The sequence below is a fragment of the Macrotis lagotis genome, chromosome 4 (genome assembly GCF_037893015.1).
Source record: "Macrotis lagotis isolate mMagLag1 chromosome 4, bilby.v1.9.chrom.fasta, whole genome shotgun sequence".
Taxonomy (NCBI): Eukaryota; Metazoa; Chordata; class Mammalia; order Peramelemorphia; family Peramelidae; genus Macrotis; species Macrotis lagotis.
Window position 1 is genome coordinate 240,273,017 of NC_133661.1, and position 16,174 is coordinate 240,289,190.

The window sequence follows — 16,174 nt, forward strand, 5'->3', positions numbered from 1 at the left end:
GCTTGTAAATTATACTTTTATGAACGAAGACCCATAGAGTTCTTTGAATCTGGTGCAGTTGTCAGGGTGACCCAACCTCCCAATATGACTGGGGGAAGGAGGGCAGTGAGAGAAGGAGCTAACCCAGAGGAGATATACTTCTGGCTTACTTTGTTCTAAACTTTTCTATCAAGGTGCCATGGGATGGAAGTAGGTTCTAAACAAAGGTTTGGCCTAAATAGGAGTAAGGAGAGTAGAGGTGCAGTAACAGAAAGAATAACCTGTATTAATTAATAAATATTAATTAAGCACCTACTATGGGTCAAGTCCTGTGCTAATAATTGGATGTAAAAGGGGAAAAAAGTGAAATAATTCTCACCCTAAGACATTTTTATCAGGAGTAATAACATGCATATAAAAAAGGATTTCTAGCAGCTAAATTATTATTAAATTCATTGCATATACATCAATCAATATAAAAATCATAATTATTGATAAAGGATATACAAAATATATATCAAATAAATAAATAAATAAAAGATAATTTTGTCAGACACTAGACCTGAATGGATGAGGCAAGGTCCTATAGAGCTTAACTTTAAAGGAAACAGGAAGATTCTAAGAGGCAGAGGTGAATAGAAAGTACATTCCAGGTATGAGAGACAGTCTGTGCCAAGGCTTAGAGATGAGAAAGAGGATATTCTATTTGAAGAGTGTCAAGTAGACCAGTACACTTGGAAAGGAGAGAACTATGAAAGAATATGATATGTTACATACCTAAAAATGTTCATAGATCTGGAAAGAACTCGAAATGCTCACTAGTCTGATGTCCCTTCCTCTTATTTTAAAAAGGATAATACTGAGACTAAGGGAGACTAAGGATTTTGCCCACATAGGAAGTATTTAAGTAGGATTTTTGAATCTAAGTCCCCTGATTCTAATATTTAGGGTTTTTTTCCCTTTATCATACAGTTTCCAAGTGGCTGTCTCTAATGTGTTTGGAACCAGAGTTTGAAGGACTTCAATTATTGGAGTTTTATTTTGTTTAGAGTGAAATTGGGGCTCATGGATCATGAACATTACAAGGTCATTCTTATGTTTTAGGGAAATTAATATGACAATTGAGTGCAAGTTAAATTAGAGATGGGAGAGACTTGAGGTGGAGATAAATTTCCTTGTATTTGGGATTTCATTGCTTTTTGTCCACTGTTTTTTTATACCCTCTCTGCGCAAAATTCAGGCAAGAAGAATTTTTTCAACTTCATTTTTCATGTTTTAACTTATTTATTGCTAGCATATAAGGCAAACATCATAATACACACTATGGGGATGCAATACAAATGTCACCCTCATACCAGTTTGTTGTTGAAGGCTTTGAATTGGGGGCTTACAAGTCCTATAAAAAGAGAAACCCTGTGGGCATTGTCCACACCAGAGACTTCTGGGTGAGGAGGCAAAATTGGACTACACAGACAAGGAGTCTATCTAGGATACAGTTGCCTGGAGGAAGTTCTCATATGGTAACTTCCCATTTTAAATAAATATTATTGCTAAGTAGATGCTAAGCTTAATTGTATAGTGTTGTCACTATCCTCTAAAGTTCAGGGTACTGTGAAGATATGTGATCAGCCCTCCTGAGCTTAGTGGTGTGTGTGTGTGTGTGTGTGTGTGTGTGTATAAAAACAGAGCCCGTTTGTCTTGCTTTTGCTCTAATGCTGCATCTTCTAACATTGTAGACACTATTTTGCGAGTGAGGTAGAAAAGCTTAATTAGAGCAATGGTCGTTCCAAAGTCTGGAACCACGTGGGGTGGAGAGTACTCTGCATCCTCAGGGTTTTACAAGCTGGCACACAAGGACAGCGTGGGTGGGAACTGCGAAGATATTATCATATTCCCCGCCCTCAGTTCCCACTATGCCCATCACACACCCACTCGCTTCACCCCATTGGAGTCCCTCACTTGTGGCCTGAGCCACCGCCTGGAAGGTTGCGCAACTACGGATTTCAGACTGTGAACAACCTGAGGAGGAAGATTTGGGAAAACCGAGAAAAGCCGGAGTGTCTCCCCGGCCCCGCATCCCCACTCCTCCTGTTTGGCTTCCCGCACCGGCCAATCCCGTCGCTCCTCCACTTTGTCGCCGGGCCAATCAGGAGCAGAGGGAGCGAGGCTGGGGCTGGGAGCAGGGAGCTCCTAGTCCTGGGCTCAGAGCGCAGTCGGAGCCCTCGCTCTGCACAGTCCTGCGGCCCGGAGCTGGTCGCCCGCGTCGCCACCTCCCGCCTCCGCGGGGGGCTGCCGCTGCGGGTCAGCTCCCTGCCCGAGTTCGCGGACCTGCTGGCCGTTCTCGAGGTAACTCCAGCCCTGCCTTCCCAGGCACCGCCACCCCTTCGCCGGCTCTTTGCTGACCTCAGAAATGTCTCTAGAGACCCGAGGGGAAAGCAGGTGGAGCTAGGGGAGAGAGGAGGGACGTCTGCTAGGTCCTAGTGCCATTGAGGCTCCCTTCACCTCTGGCCCTCCCTTTAAGGACCCGAGGAAACGAGCCTTGCTCCTGCTCGCTCCTCGGCCCACCGTCCCAGAGTCAGCCTCCCTCCAACCGGTCTGGGTGCCTCAGTTCGGGGTAGAGCTTTAGTGTGAATCTGGCTCATCTGAGTGGGTAACTCCTAAGGGAGCGGTGGGATAGTGGAAGGGGGAAAAAAGTGCTAGGCATGGGGCTTAGGAAGCAAGGTACCCTCAGGGGCCAGCCTCTCCACCCTCTCCAGACCCTGTCCAGAGTATCTGCTACGACCAGCTTAGAAAGATGGTAGGGCTGCGCTGGGGTGGATAATTCAAGCGAGGGTCGGTTGAAGAGAAAGCTAGGAACACGTTTGCTAGTGTGACCTCCCCTAAGGGAAACCTAGAAGTGGTGAAAATTTCCTCCTGGGGATGGGGGATGGGGTAGGGTCGACTAAGTACGCATTGCACTTGCATCCTTCCATCTGAGATGGTGGTGGTTCTAGATCTATTATTGGTCTGTTCAGAGATTGCTGCTAGAGCAGGTGACCGACTAGACAGATTTCCCTCTCCTTGTCTCCCTCTGCTTTTTATTCGCCAGTGCTTTGTCCAGGAGCACCTCAGCGTCTGTCTTTCTAGTGATGCAGACGGCCAGCAGCTGCTCTCAGTTCCACTGCTTACTTGTCACTCTAAAAAAATTGGTCCTAGTAATGAGGAATCAAACCTTTCTTTTACTGAAACCTCACAGTCTTGTTACTGATGGTTTTCTCTTCAGCTTTCCCTCTCTGCCCATAGTGCTTATCCTTTCTGCTTGCCAGGAATAAGGAAAAGGAAAAGTATGTTTATTTGTTACACCTAAACTATAGCTTCCTTTCAACTCTGTCTGGTTATCTTTGGGGGCTAGAGTTACCTGTGGATCTGCTTATCTGAGTGTACCACCTGAGGCAGGCAGTGGGATAGCAGGGGTGAGAAAAGAGTATATTTACATGTCTCCTGCAACCCTTCAGAAAGGAACTGTTGTGAGCCAGCTTCCCATCAAGAGAACATATTTTCCTGATACCCCTACAGAAGGGAACTGGCAGTGTGGGATGGACAAGTGAGTGAATCATTAAGAATGGTATTTGGAAGCTGCTGGCACCTCTACCTTGATCAACATTTGTTCTCTACCATTTCTCCATTTGTATGACTGGGTAACACTATTCTTTTAGACTTGAATAAATAAATGTGAATGCTCCCTTTAGCTTAATATATTGCAAATGTATTTCCAATGTTAAGAGGAAAGGGTGAAGAGATGGGAAAAAAACACAAACTTTAGCTACAATCACAAATTTTACATGTTAGATCTTACAGGTCAGCTAGTCCACCCCTTTCATTCTACAGATGAAAATGAGGCCTAGATAGTGAAACGATTGACCTGAGTTATCCCAATAGTTAATGGAAAGCTGGAACTCAAACCTAGACCTCCTAATTCAAAATGCAGTACTAGTTCTACTATCTTGTTATATTTTATTCCAAAATTTAAACATCAAATCATAAAAACAAGAGGATTTATATATCTATTTGGCTCTTCTTAGTTACTCCCTTCCTGTTTGAGACTACACAGAATTAAATAATTCTCTTGGCTTTATTCTCTTTTTTTCACACTGTAAATGTTTCTGTTGAAATGATTCTTTCCCTTTTTGAATCTTGTCTATGAGCAGCCTTATATTTAGATGTACCTAAATAGGAAACCAGGATCGTTCAGTTTATGACCCTGGGCCTGCCTAAACTCTTCAATTCTATGTGACCCCATGACCAGCTAGGAAAGAGAGGGGCATTGTCATTTGTATTCATGTTGTGATGAAAAGTAAAATTACATACTTTAAAAATGCTAAAAATGTTAGAATATAAAAGCACATGAGGGGGATTTAGCCAACTAGAAATAGAAAAGACACTTTTTGATGCCTCTGAATTAGAAACAGAAATTTGACATGGGTAAGGAAAAAGACTCGTCAATAAGGGATTTTGTTTTTTGTTACTGGTGGATTCTGGTTCTTACCCTTGAAGAAAATGTTTAAAACTATATTATTCTTTCAATTGTAATTTCAAGTGTTTTGGCTAGTTACTTATATTTGACTCATTTATGCATCACTGTTTCCGGTTTTCTTTTCCTTGCTTAATCCTGTAGGTTGTTTAAACAAACACTTTTGCTCTGTTTATTTTCTTTAAAACCTAAGATATCAACACACACACACACACACACACACACACACACACACACACACACACACACACACAGTCAGCCCTGTTCTTTTGAGAAACAGTAGCAAGAATGTATATATTTAAATTTATTTTCCCTATGCTGGGAAATGGATAAAAGGGATTGGTAAAATGTTACATTTCAACTAGAGAATTAAATTGCTGCTTGAGTAAGTATTGGAATACATGTACACTGTTCAGTATTTTTAATACTTTAGTTGTAGTCATATGTTTTTAAATATTGGGAAACATGAAACACTAGTGTTTCTGATGATCATCATCAAAGCAGAACAAAGTGTATGATAGAAGCAAGACTGACAATGATGTAGTAGAAAGTCAATATTTCTAAAAACATTTAATAGGAGCCTGCTATGTGACAGGCGTCATGAGTATGCAAATAAGAAAAAAAAATACAGTCCTGCACTCACGGAGCTTAAATGAGGGAAGATGACACACAAAAGGAGGTTGAATAAGGGGTGTGGGGTGTGTGTGTGTATGGGGGGGTGGGGAGGCAGGGAAGATGAGGTAGCTTGTTCCATGTAGAGGAAAGCAGACTGAATTACAGATCGATGGGATGTGAATGAACTGAGAGTTCAATTTCCACCTTTTTTATAGAAAAGTTTTGGGAGAAGTTTGATACTGTGTCTTCCAGTCCTCCAATGAGAGAGGAGAGGAGGCTGAGCTCAGGAGGTGATATCCAGGTTTGAGTTAACTGCTTGGTGATGTGATTAGAAGTCCAAGATGCCTGGAGTGGCATCTTGTTCTGTGAAGTTGAAACCAGTTGCAAGTGGGGTGTCTGAATACCTGCTTGATCCCTTATTATCTGTATGACCCTATTTAAGATCTCTTAAGTTAGCCTCTCAGTCTCTTCCTCCAGAATGTGGAGACTTAAGCATCATAGGGCCATGATGATGAAAACCTTTATTTATAAACTATGAAATACTATGTAAATATGAAGTATTATTATTATTGAAAAGAGGGATATGATATACACAATCCTATTCTTCCCCCCTCCTCCCAAGTAGTTTTTCTATCACCTCTCAACAGTGCCAGAAGCTATACCATTAGCAATCCATTCCTGTTACTATTCAGTTGATTTTGACTCTTTGTGATCTCATTTTAGGGTTTTCTTGGTAAATTTCATTTTATTCTCTAGCTAATTTTACAGATGAGGAAACTGAGGAAAACAGGGTTAAGTAACTTGCCCAGGTTCACACAACTACTGTTTGAGATAAGATTTCAGCTCAAGAAAGTGAGTCTTCCCCGATTCCAGAACTGTCACTCTAAACACTGTTTCATCTATTGCCTGTATTCCTTGGCTATTAAAGACTTCCCTCCTCCCACAAGAGTCATTTAATTTTTTTCCAATTTAAATAGGTTTATTTATTTGTTTTTCCTATGCAACAATAGTTTTCACCAATCATTTTTTTGCAAGGTTTTGATTTTTACAATTTTCTCCTTCCCTTCCTCCCTTCCCCCCCTGACAGAAAGCAAATAGGTGCTACATGTGTCACTAAGCTAAACATAGATTCATATTAATCATGTTGTGAAAGAAGAATCAAATGCAAACTTTGGAAAATAAAACATAGGAGAGAAAAAACTACAACTACATAATACAACTTTAAAAAAAATGAAGATAGTAAGCTTTGATCTGCATTTAAACTACACAGTTCCTTTGGTTATGTATATTATTTTCCATTACAAGTCTTTTAGAATTGTCCTGGATTATTGTACTGCTGAAATGGGCAATTTCATCATAGTTAATTATCACTCAATGTTATTGTTAATGTTATTAGTTTAATGTTCTTCTGTTTATGCTCATTTCATTTGGATCAGGTCATGTAAGTCTTTCCAGGTTTTTCTGAAGTCCTGTCTCTCATGATTTTTTTTTAGGTTTTTGCAAGGCCAATAGGGTTAAGTGGCTTGCCCAAGACCACACAGCTAGGTAATTATTAAGTGTCTGAGGCTGCATTTGAACTCAGGTACTCCTGACTCCAGGACCAGTGCTCTATCCACTGTGCCACCTAGCCACCCCATCTCATGATTTCTTATAGAACAAAAGTATTCCACCACATTCATATATCACAATTTGTTCAACCATTCCCCAATTGATAGGCATCTCCTCAATTTCCATTCTTTGTCACCACAGAAATAGCTGTTATGAATATTTTTGTACATGTGAGTTTTTTACCATTTTTCATGAACTCTTTGGGATATAGACATAGTAGTGATGTTCCTGGATCAAAAAGTATGTACAGTTTTATTGCCCTTTGGGCATAATTTCAAATTGCTCTCCAGAATGGTTGGTCCCAGTTTTCCCCTATCTCCTCCAATAATGATAATTGTCCTTTTTAGTCACTGGTCTGATAGGTGTGAGGTGGTACCTCAGGGAAATTTTCATTTCCCTTATCAATAATTATTTAGTGCAATTTTTCATATGACTATAGATAGCTTTAATTTCTTCATCTGAGAATTGTCTGTTCATCTCCTTTGACCATTTATCATTTGGAGAATGACTTGTTTTCTTATTAATTTGACTCAGTTCTCTATATATTTTAAATATGAGTCATATCAGAAACACTGGTTGTAAAAATTGTTTCCCAATTAACAGCATTTCTTTTAAGCTTGGTTACATTAGTTTTATTTATACAAAATAACTCTTTAAATTTAATGTAGTTGAAATTATCCATTTGGCATTTTATAACGTTCTCAATCTCTTGTTTGGTTATAAACTCCTCCCTTCTCCAAAAATCTGGCAGATACACTATTCTTGATTCTCCTAAGTAGCTTATGATATCATCTTTTATGTCTCATTGCCCATTTCAATCTTATCTTGGTATAGAATGTAGATGTTGGTCTATGCCTAGTTTCTACCACATTATCTTCCAGTTTTCCCAGTAGTCTTTTTTTTTTTTTTATCAAAGAGTGAGTTCTTATCTCAGAAACTGGAAAGAGAACTCAAGAAATTAGAAGATGGAAGACAGACTTTCCCTTTGGGTATCAAACAGCAGATTGCTATAGTCCTTTACTACTGTCTCTTTTGCACCTAGTCTATTCTACTGATCTATTTCCCTAACTAGAAATAAGCAGTTTTAATGACTGATGCTTTATAAGTTTAAATCTGGTATATCTAGGCCTTCTTTGCATTTTTTTCATTAATTCCCTTGATGTTCTCGACCTCTTCTTCCTCCACATGAATTTAGTTACTATTTTTCCTAGCTCATTAAAATAATTTTTTGAAAATTTGTTTGTTATAGCACTGAATAAGTAATTTAATTTAGGTAGAATTGTTATTTTTACTATATTAGCTTGATCTACCCAAGAGCAATTGACATTTGTCCCATTATTTAGATCTGATTTTATTCGTGTGAATTGAGTTTTATTCAAAACCCACTCTGGGAGAGGCTACCCTAAGCTATTTTATTATCAGTTGCTATTTTAATTGATAATTTTCAGTTATCAAGAATTTATTTTTTCTTTTCCACCTCCCCCTCCTTGAAAAAAAAAGAAAAAATTACAATTAAGCATACTTAAGCAAAACAAATTCCCATATTTCCCTTGTCCAAAAAGGTGTATCTCATTCTACATAACCATTAATCTCCTCTCTGTTATGAGGTAGATAGTATTCTTTACCAGCATTCCTCTGGAATCATGGTTGATCATTATGTTTTTTAAGTCTTTCAGAATTGTTTGTTCTTACAGGACATTGGTTAATAAAAACAATTCTCTCTGAGAATTGAAAATTGATATAGAAGCATAAAGGGAAGAGAACTCAAGAAATCAGAAGATGGAAGACAGACTTTCCCTTTTTGCTTATGAACCTGCCCTGAGTATGGGCAGTGAAATATAAATGGTTGAGTCTCCTTGTATTATGTAGAGTTAATTTTCATTATTGAAGACTGGTAAGAAACCTGTTAAGGAAAACAGGAAATATACAAATCTTGCCTTGTCTTGGCCCTTTGAAACTCTGCCCAGACTCCCATAATCCTGTCTTAGAGCATCCTGTCATTTGGGTCAAAGCTTCTCACCAACATCTGTCAACAAATCCCAGTCCTAAACCAAAACACCTCTCACTGTACCCCATTTAGAACTGAATGTGCTTGCTTGGTAATAACTTTAGGTGGTTTTCACAAGAATCAACAAAGTTATAATTTTCACTTGAGATCACTAGTAAGCTAGTGTTAATGCTTCTTGGCCATCCTAATTATAACTACCTCCTTTATTCATCAAGGCAAATGACCCAAGTGGACCCATATTAATACAGAACAGTATTCTTGGGTTAGCTTAAAATGGTGGGTGGAATAACAGCAGTTCCTTTAACAGTGACTCACTATATTTATAATGACAATGCATTTGTAGAATTGCCTTTGGGGAGAAAAAGCTTATGAGAGCCAACACAAGTATGATATAGATATATGATAAGGTTTATTTTTGTTTTTTATCAGGTCTCTGCTTATCCTAAAACTTGAACTCTACTGAGATGTGAATGACTTGCTCTGATTTTGACTGGGTTAAAAAAAAATTCTCCAAGCTCCTAACCAGGAATCTAAAAATGTTGTTGTCACTGGTAATTGAAATGAAAGCCAGGTATATGACTGTTACATATTTTAGGCTGACCTCCCATGATTCTCCTCATAAATGTTTTTTTTTAATACATGACTAATTGGTATCATAGGGTAGAGAGAGGGAAGAGTCAAGGGAGACAACTTTAGAAAAAGATAAGTTAAAAACTCTCATTTCATATATTTGGGGAAAAGATTGATTGATTAAGCAAAAAATAAATTCTCAGTGTTCGCCAATTTTGAGAGCGCAAACAAATTGAATAAATATATGCTTTGATCTTCATTCAGATTCCTTAAGTTCTTTCTCTGGACATGAGACAATTTTTGAACATGATAGCTTTGGAATTGTTTTGCATCATTGTATTACTTAGAACATCTAAGTCATTCAAAGTTCATCATTATATACTGTTGCAGTTTACTTTGTCTAATGTCTGGTGCTGCTGACTTCACTTTTCATCAGTTCCATTAAGTCTCCCCAGTTTTTTCCTGGCTACTGGTTATTTCTTATGGTCACTCAAAGCCATTTCAGTTCTTTCTGTGGACTTGGAAATAATATTTGAATATGAATCCTTTGGAATTATCTTGAATTATAATATTGCAGAGAATAGCTAAACCATTAAAAATTAATCACTGGATAATTTTGCTGTTTACTGTGTATAATGTTGCAAAAGTTCCAATCAGTCTTCTCAAGATTTACTGTTTCTTCTTATCTCTGAAAGGCCTGAAAGCAAATATAGCCCTTTTCTGCCTTGGGAGTGGGGGGGGGGGGGGTTGAGGTGACCATCTCTATAAATTCTTCTCGTAGTAAAACAAAGCACACACTTCAAAACCTCCCAGAACTAAAATAGCAGCAATCCTCCCCAAAAGGCAAAATAAAAGTCCAAAAACATATGAATAAAATCATTTTTATCTTTATGCACAAACATGCCTTTCTATTGCCCACATGATTTTAATTGGTATCAGAGTGGAGGGAGGGATGATTCAAAGGGAGACAACTTTTCAAAAAGATAAACTGAAAACTCTCATTCCATGTATTAGAAAAAAATAAATTGACAAAGTAAAAATTAAATTTGAGTATAAAATAAATATATAAATGTATGCTTTGATGGACATTCAGATTCCTTCAGTTCATTCTCTGGAGTTGGAAAGAATCTTTTAACATGGGACCTTTGGAATTCTTGTGCATCACTGTATTGCAGAGAATAGCAAAACCATTCAAGGTTCATCATTGTATAATTTTGCTGGATACTGTATCTAATGTTAACTTGGTTCTGCTGATTTCACTATGTATCAGTTCCAATAAGTCTTCCTGTTTTGTTTTGTTTTTCCTGGAATGATTCTCCTGATTATTTCTTATGATCACTGAAAGGCACTGAAATTAGACTGAGACCTTTACAAGTCTTAGGGCTTAAGATGTAATTCACCTGAAACTCTTCTTGGTGGGAAACAAAGCACACACCCCCAAACCTCAAAACCCTTCAAATATACCCCAAAACAAAGGTAAACACATAAATAAGTTAATAAATGCTTTTATGTAAAAATATGCTTTTGGATAACTTACATAGGATTAACTGAAACTTTAGGGAAGGAGGGAAGGGTCAAAGGGAGACAACTTTATAAAAAGGTATGTTGAAAAATCTCATTTCATATATTTGGAAACTTAAATTAGTTGATAAAATAAAAATAAAGTCTCAGTGCCCAACAGAATTCTGAGAGTAAAAAAAAAGTGTAAAAATATGCTTTGATCTCATTCAGATATCATCAGTTCCTTCTCTGGAGTTGAAGAGAATCTTTCATCATGAGTCTTTTGGAATTCTTTTGCATCATTGTATTGCTGAGAATACTTAAGTCCTTCAAGGTTTGTCATTGTATAATCTTGCTGTTTAGTGTTTCTAATGTTCTCCTGGCTTTGCTCTTTTTACTTTGCATCAGTTCCAATAAGTCTGCCCAGTTTTTTTCAGGAAGCATTCTTCTGGTTATTTTTTATGATCACTGAAAGACATTGAAAGTAGACAAAGCCCTTTTTATTCTTTAGGGCTTAAGGATGTCATTCAACCTGAAATTTTTCTTTGTGTGAAACAAAGCACACACTAAAAATGCCCACCCCAATCAAAACAACAGCAACCCCCACAAAATAACAAAAAATCCAAAAACAAATAAATAAAATCATTTTTCTTTTTATGCACAAATACTTTTTTCCTATAAAACACATGATATTTATTGGTATTTTAGGGCAGAGATAGGGCAGGGTCACCAGGAGACAACTTTACAAAAAGGTTAAGTTGAAAACTGTCATTCTATAAATTTGGCAAAATAAATTAATTGATAAAGAAAAGTCTTAGTGCTCAACAGAATTCTGAGAGTACCCCCCAAAAACTGTATAAATATATGCTTTGATCTACATTCAGATTCTATCAGCTCTTTCTCTGAATTTGGAAAAAAATCTTTCATCACGAGAACTTTGGAATTGTCTTGCATCATTGTATTTCCCAGAGTAGCTAAGTCATTCAAAGTTCATCACTGTATGATTTTTCTGTTTACTGTGTCTAATGTTGTCCTGGCTCTTCTGATTTCACTTTGCATCAGTTCCAATAGGTCTTCTCAGTTTTTTTTTTTTCTGGAAACATTCTCCTGGTTATTTTTTATGATTACTGAAAGGCATCTCTGTAGTTGTGTATTTGGCAACTGAATTCTGTATCCAGTTCTGGGCTTTTTGTCAGGAAATTTTGGAAGTCCTCTATTTTGTTGAACAGCCATCTTTCCCCCTGATGGTATATACTGAATTTTGCAGGTTAATACATTCTTGTAATCCAAGGTCCTTTGCCATCTGATATATGGTATTCTGGGTCCTCCATCCTTCAATGTTGAGGCTGATAGGTCCTATGTGAGTATGACTGTGTTTCCTTTGTGTTTAAATTGTTTCCTTTTTGCCATTTGCAGAATTTTCACTTTAATTTGAGAGTTCTGGAATTTTACTATAACAGCCCTTGGAGTTTTTAACTTGAGGTCTCTTTCTGGAGGGGATCTGTGTCTTTGTGTTCCAGTAGATTTGGACAGTTTTCCCTGATAATTTCCTGAATGTTTTCTAGATTCTTTTTTTTTTTTTTTGATCTAGGCTTTCTGGTACTCTAATGATTCATAAATTATCTCTTCTGGATTTATTTTCCAGGTCATTTGTTTTTCCTAAAGGGTACTTTGCATTTTCTTCAATTTTTTCAGGCTTTTTATTTTATTTGATGGTATCTTGTAGTCTCATAGATTCATTGGCTTCTATTTGTTCAATTCTAATTTTTAGGGTTTATTTTCTTCAATTAAATTTTGTGTTTCCTTTTCCAGTTGGTTATTTTTACTTTTTTTTTTAGGTTTTTTTGCAAGGCAAATGGGGTTAAGTGGCATGTCCAGGACCACACAGCTAGGTAATTATTAAGTGTCTGAGACCAGATTTGAACCCAGGTACTCCTAACTCCAAGGCCGATGCTTTATCCACTACGCTACCTAGATGCCCATGCCCCAGTTATTTTTACTTTTAAGGAGTTGATTTCTTTGGTCAATTTTTGATAACTGTCCTGCATGACTCTCATTTCTTTTTTCCATTTTTCTTCCCCTTTTCTTTGGTTTTTCAAGTCTTTTTTAAAATTCTTTAATGAGCTTTTGGATTTGAGTCTAATTCATAGACTCTTTTGAGACCTCCCTTGTGAGTCATTTTCCACTGATTTCTTCTTCCAACATGGCATTGTTATCGTGTTTATCTGCAAAGTAGTTTTCTATAGTGAATGCTCTTTTAGTTTTTTTGATCATATATGTTGTTTTAGCTCTGCTCCTGGGGAATAGAAAGTATAGATCCCAACTTTTTATGCTGGGGCTGGGGTCTGATCCCTGAGTTGTCATTGGCAAAGATGTTTCCTATGCAGACTGATTTATTTCCTCCTTCATGCCCAGGTTCTGCCTATGCAGTGTTTTGCTCCCAACCCAGTCCTGTCTTTTGCCCCAGTATTCCCAGAGTTCAGGCTTTGTTTGGGGTTGGGATCCTCCCTGATGGCTTGCTATCTAACTGCTGGGACCTACGCTGTTGTCAAGCTGTTGGGACCTGGACCACACTGTGGCTTAAAGTCTCCTGCTGGCTTTCCCCACTCCAGTCTCACTTGAACTTACTTCCCCTTTTCCCCCAAAAGAGACAGCCATTCACTGAAGATCCTCTATGATGTCTACCATTGGAAACTTCTTTGGATCTTTTCTTTTTCTTGGTGGAATCTGGAGCTTTAATGTCAGTACCAAGGCTTCATTTTATCTTTGGTGGGAAAAGAATGTTAACTTCACATTGCCATCTTGGTTCCACCCTAGAAGTTCATAAACTTTCTCTTTATTTCTAGTCTCTCCCCTTTCAATGTCTTTTGGCAAAGATATTGCATAGATGAGATGCTGGCCAATAATTTTTTGGAGCTATAATAAATTAGCAAAATCTCAGTTTTGACATTTCTATTATAACTTCAAAATATCACAATTGTTAAGTATTTATGACCTTCCTAGAATTTCTCTGTATTTTGAAGAAATTCCTGGGCTTTTGTCACACAATAGGAATGCAATAGTGAAAAATGATGCTGAAATATCAATTTACATATAAATCTAATGGAACTTTGATTAAGAAACATCAGTAGAGGCATCAGAGTATGTAGAATAAGCAACACTGGTCAGCATCCGGCTTTGAATATCATACCTATTTGAATCTTATACCTATTAACTGTGAGACCCTTGGCCAGTCCTTTTACATCTTCCTCCAAGACCTGGTTTTCTCCTTTGTATAATGGAAATAACATTTACACTATCTCTTCTATCAGGTTAATATAAAGAAAATGCTTTATAAACTTTAAAGTCCTATAGAAGTTTGAACTAGAGAGGAAATAATATTTGTGTTTTACAAACTCCCCCATGTAGTAAGAACTTTTCTTGATTTTGTGATGCTGGAGTCTCAAGCTGTTTTTAAGGTTGTTGCAAAAATCCTTAAAAGGAAAACTAATTTTCATTTACTTGGATTTCTTTTTCCTTACATAGATAATGATCATTAAGCACATATCCTAAGTGTTAGGGATATAATAAAAGCAACCAAAATAGTCCCTGCCTTCAAGGAGCTTATCTTTCCAAAAAGAGTTAGAAAATAGGAGGGTGTCTAAGAAATATTTCAGAGGCCTGGAACTAAGCACGAGGCCTGAGATCAAAGATGGCCTGTATAATCCTTGGGTGGTTTCAGAGCAGAGTCCTATTCTTTGTTGGGGAGGGTCAGTGGGAATGGAGATGATATGGTTCCTAAGAAAGTTATTTAGCATTATTAAATATTTACATTAGCATAATTAAAACATTTTTATTCTAAAACAAATGTAACAAGGTGTTATAGTTTCTTCTCAGAACTGGGAAATCATCTTCCTATTTCAATACAATGAATATTTATTATTACTTGTCTAGGATTGAGCAGTATGGCACATTCAAAAGAATTATAAAATAGACATAATTCAAAAAGTCTTCTATCTTTTATAAGCCCAGAGAAATAATAGTATATTATCTTTATCTAGTGCTTTAGGGTTACAAAGTACTTTCACATAGATACTACCCCCATCCAGTGAAATCTTATTTATTGTTATCTTCTCATCATGTTATTTACTACACAAATATCCATATTCCTTTCCTCCTAATGCCAGGGACCCCAGTGATTTTAAGCTATAAATTAAGAGCTTTCAGTTTCATTAAGAATTGAAGCAAAGTTGTCCAGCAAGAAGGTTTATTTTTGAGCCAGAAACATTTTGATGAATTTGCAAAGGTTATACTTATAGTGGAATTGACTGGATGTGGGTGAGAAAGCTATGGGATATAACCTCACCAGGAGGGTTTAGGCTACACCCAGATTGGTCAGAACCATCTGTTTCCATCTGTAGTTAACTTCAGAAAGTCCATCTTCCTCCACCACTAGCCCCCTCCGTATTGTGTGCTTTGCTGCAGTAATGCCTTCCCTTTGTCAACTCAGTAATAAACTCCTGCAGTTCCCTCCTCCTTAGGTTTCCCTGGAAACTCAGTCTGAAGTTTCAAAAGCAGCAAGCAACACCCTACAAGAGTGAGAGCGGGTGGGGAAGGGGGTGAAAACCATTCAGGAGGTATTAAAAACCCTTAACACATTCATTGGGAGGTGTTACTAACACCATTTATCTAGCAATTTGATATTTACAAAATGCCTTCTGTTGCTATTAACCCCCTCACAACTCCCCTTCTCTTACCCATCCCCCCCCCCCCCCCCCCCCCGCCCGCACTTCTCAACAATTCCAGAAGGCAGGTTTCTAGTATTATCACTGTCTCTCTTAGCTGGGGACACCAAAAGAAGAGAGTTTGCCAAGATTCTACAGGCAGGAAGTGTCAATCTATGGCTCCTCAGAGTCCTAGTTCTCTCCTGAATCTGCTGGGCCAAGACTACATTCTGTAATGTAGTCTCAGTTACTAATAAGAAATGACAGATTGTCTTTCTTTTTTGTGATGGCTAGTTAAAAAGCTACCCAGAAGCCTTCATGTCAACCAGTAAATACACATTTAGTAAGCACCTACTATTTGCTGGGATAAGCACTGGAGTTATATAATAATAAGGCAAAAGACTGTTCCTATCCTTAGATTGAGGAGGCCACTGTCTAATGGGGGAAGACAATATGCAAATATCTGTGTACAAACAAGTATATACAGGACGAATGGAAAATAATCAATAGAGGGAAGGCATTAATATTTAGAGTTATTTGGAAAAGTTTCCTCTATGGTGGGAACTTGAAGGAAGCCAGAGAAGCCAAGAAGAGGTCAAGATAAGGAAAAACATTCCAGACAGCGTATAAACAGGTTGCTGAGAGATCTAATGTCCTGTTCAAGGAGGAACAAGGAGGCTG

The 16,174-nt window shown here is 37.6% G+C and overlaps 1 protein-coding gene across 1 annotated transcript in view; it reads left to right on the forward strand.

Annotated features, from left to right (window-relative positions):
- Window positions 1–2,238: 2,238 nt before the first annotated feature.
- STON2 (stonin 2) overlaps window positions 2,239–16,174 on the forward strand; it is a 196,331-nt gene continuing 182,395 nt past the window's right edge. The window contains exon 1 of the mRNA XM_074235589.1: window positions 2,239–2,325. The gene's annotated coding sequence lies outside the window, so the exon portion shown is untranslated. The remainder of the gene's footprint in view (window positions 2,326–16,174) is intronic.